The sequence below is a fragment of the Hibiscus syriacus genome, unplaced genomic scaffold (genome assembly GCF_006381635.1).
Source record: "Hibiscus syriacus cultivar Baekdansim isolate YM2019G1 unplaced genomic scaffold, ASM638163v2 tig00003041_pilon, whole genome shotgun sequence".
Lineage (NCBI taxonomy): Eukaryota > Viridiplantae > Streptophyta > Magnoliopsida > Malvales > Malvaceae > Hibiscus > Hibiscus syriacus.
Window position 1 is genome coordinate 5,095,910 of NW_024061960.1, and position 3,811 is coordinate 5,099,720.

Below are 3,811 nucleotides of genomic sequence, written 5' to 3' on the forward strand. Positions count from 1 at the left end.
ATCATCATTATCTTAATCCTTAAACTTTCATTAATGTTAATATAATATTATTTTACTGATAAGTTTAAACCTTGGGTCTGATGATATTATTTAAAGAGTTAGTAATGGCAACTGTTATTTTGCAGTAACCAAAAGCAATGGCCTAGACAGTATGAACAATGAGTAACTATTATAAATAATGAGTATTCCCAAAAGAGAGTAGCTTTTTTCCCTTTTCCAAACAATGTTTCAACTTTTTTCATCAAATGCTAAACTTACAGAAGAACCAACTCAATTCATTTCATTAAAAACAATAACAAGCGTCGGTGAAAATAGAAAATAAAACAAAAGAAGTTTTTAGCTTGAACCCAAAACGAAACAAATTAACAAAACCTTGTTGAATAATATAAAACAAAAGAAGTAGTAACTGCAAAAAGCATCCAAGTTCTCAGTCAACAATGCAGTTCATAGAGGTTTACCTGCTGTAGAAGACATAGACAAGAATACACCAACAAAACCCCTTCTGAAAGTTTATCTCCACATAACTGCAAAAAGCATGTAGCTGCATCCATCAAAAAATCATAGCTAATAATATGAGTAAAGGGGAAGCACAACACTGTAATACTAGCGAAAAAAAGAAAGTAATGGTGCATCAAAAATAGTACCTGTAAAATAAAAGGGGGAAATGTAAGCCCATGAAGAGATTGGGCTTGTTTGGAATTTATGGTATCTTCATCAGAACCAAATAAGCAAACCGCATTCTCCCCGTCATATCCATAGCCATCACCTTCTTGCTCTCTTCTAGTATGTCCACAAGGCCACTAAACCAGTAAATAAAAACAGAATCCCTGACTGTAAATCATTAGTGAAATCTAACTGCCCACGAAGAGTGGTGATCAACCGAGAAAGACTAATTTTCAGACATATTGAAAATTGAGTATAATTCAATCAAAATATAAGAGTAGAAAGAGATGCATCTGCACACAACACATCATACAATTTAAACATATTCAACAACCGGGATTGAATACTCTTATTGTAAACTTAAAGTGAAAACATGTCAAAAAAGAATATTATGTGGGTTAGATTGGTGTCACCAGATAATAATAGCATAATGGATACAAGATTGATTAATTAGATGCAAATTTTACAAAGTTAGAGAACCAACTAAACGAATTCATAATGAGTGCAAACCTTTCTTGCCCAAGCAACTCAAAAATCAACTTTAACAAGCATGCACCTCATGGGGCATTTTCATAAACAAATTAGAGTGTTGTTTTACTCGTCAATAACTTATTAAGGGATCAAAGTAAACAATTACGCAAGACTGATGCCTTGGAAATATCCTATTTCAAGCAAATGAAAAATTCCTGACAAACTACACGTTCGTAAGAACAAAAACATTTGGAGTGGAACAGAAACAAAGATGTCATAAATCAATAGAACTAGCAAGTTCGTAAGAACAAATCCACTAACCCCTTTCACCACGTTTCTAACTGGTTTGAGGTGCAATTTCTCCTCCTCCCCAATGGTAACCGACCATCCCATATTGGGAAAGAAATGGACATTGTTAATTATCACCAGAAATGCATATGGTTTTTCTCCAATATGAAACATATATTTTTAACGTACGAGATCGCCATATTAATATCTTTGTATTCATACATTGTATATAAACACGTGTTGATGGTAAAATATAAACATATCAAGAGCAACCTTCATTGAACACCCTTATAATTCCCTATCCAACACTACAGCTATATCTACATCAGAAACAGAGATCTCGCATTCATCCACAACTCCTGTTCAGATTGCAGATACTGATATAATCTAAGTATTAATTTTCTTTTTCTATCAGGAACATATAGCTATTCTCACACAGACTCAATGCTACATTCTTACAATTTTCGACAATTTTTTGAGGGAATAAACAATCAAAATGAAATGTTTAGATTATTCTCCCTATACATCAGAAATTACATAAATGGCTCCATAGATTCATAATTCAGCCACTTCATCATAAACGATTTTAAGAAAAAATCCACGCAGAAAACTGAAAACCCCAAATTTAAAAACAATTTATTATTCCCATTATAAAAAAACAAGCAAAACAGGAGGAAGAGCTTGAAAATAGAAAAACTTCATTGAGAATACCTTTTTCTTGGATAGAAAATGTGGGTTTCTTCTGAAAGTACACAAGTGATGAGAAGAAGGGGAGAAACTAAATTTAGGGTTTGCAGAAGAGTGAAAAGAAGAGCAATAGTAAGTTAAATTACATGCTATTAATCAACAAATTGAAAGTTCACTTGCATAGCTCGAAGTGTCAACCGATTCTCAAACAAGAAAGTCTCATCCATCATGAGAAACCTTAACAAAATCGAAGCATATAAGTTCAGGAACCAATCTAAATAGAAAATAAATGAAAAGGAAAAGAACAAAAAAATTGACCCTATGTGTTATGACAAACTTGAGAATTGGAGAAAAGGAAGATGTTGAAGACCGCGCTTTAGGAGAACCAGATTGAAGACCACCGCCTTCCAATAAAACCGCTCTATCTTCCTCCTTCACGACACCATTTCCGATTTCGACTAAATTCATATCGGAGTGTCTACTAACAGAAATACAAAGAAAAACAAATGAAATTTTCACCAATAAATTACATTAATTAATTGTGTAAAAAACATTACAAAATATGGAAATTCAGAGCTTACGCTTTAGACGCAACTGTATTTTTCTTGTATTGTAAATATTCCACGTAGATCCAAGCTAAAATCACCGGAAATATGCCGAGAAAAAACGAAACCTATAAAACAATTCAAACAACAACATTTCATAATTATTTAAGAAAAAAAGTTTAAAATGCAAGATACGATAGCTTAGGAGAATGCTGAGGAGAGTGGAAACGTACCTGTGTCGAAACGATTTTTGTAACCGGGGCGGGACTTTTGAAAACCGCGTTATTTTTAATTATTATCTTTTCAATTGGATTTTTAATTAAAAACAGTGTAATTTTAGAAAATCTCTTGTTTCGAAAAATTGGAAATTCTTTGACGATAAAAATATAAGGTTCGAGGAGTCGCCACCAATCTTTGATTAGGGTGTGATTGGGCACCCAAAAACATTGTCATTTTAAATAAAAATTAATTTTAATTAAAACGACAAATTTACGGTCTACGTTACCAAAATCCAAGTTCGGGAGTCGGTTACGCGTGGGGAAGGATTAGCACCCCCACAACGCCCTAAATCAGTACCTAGTTGATTAATTAATTTCTTTGCAACGAATTTCACAAGTTCAAATTTAATTTGATTAATGATCCCTTTAAACAACAAACATGCAAATTTGCAACATTCAAAGCAACAAAATAGATTTAATTTAAAATTACCAAGTCATTAGAAAGATAAAGAATATTCGATTATTTAAAAATATCGAGACCAGATCTTTAGTTCAGTTCTAACAACCTTTTCTCGAAAAGTTTAAATAGTCGAATATTTCCTTTTCTTTCGCTCCCAAATTTTACAATGATATATCCAAATTTAATTAGGCGTTACTGACGGGATACCATTTTAATTTAAAATCGTCAAAACAACTTTCCTGTAAGTTAAGAAAAGTCATTCTGATAATTTTAGATTAAAAGGACATTACCCTTAATTCCGATTATGTGATTAGATCGAGTTATGCACACGAGATTAACATGCTTTTTTTTAAAAAAAAACAACTAAACAAAAGTGTACTAACAACATACTCGGAATACTATACATGCATACATTTAAAATAAATATAAATTAAACTTACGAACATGGATAAAATATTAAACAAAGGGGCTAAAATGTA

General features: G+C 32.1%; 1 long non-coding RNA gene across 1 annotated transcript; it reads right to left on the reverse strand.

Annotated features, from left to right (window-relative positions):
* Nucleotides 1–722: 722 nt before the first annotated feature.
* On the reverse strand, nt 723–2,609 carry LOC120166909. Its single transcript, XR_005519989.1, has 3 exons — nt 2,447–2,609; nt 2,134–2,346; nt 723–800 (listed from the first exon to the last, which is right to left on the reverse strand). It is a non-coding gene; the product is annotated as an uncharacterized LOC120166909 (long non-coding RNA).
* Between the last annotated feature and the right edge of the window lie 1,202 nt (nt 2,610–3,811).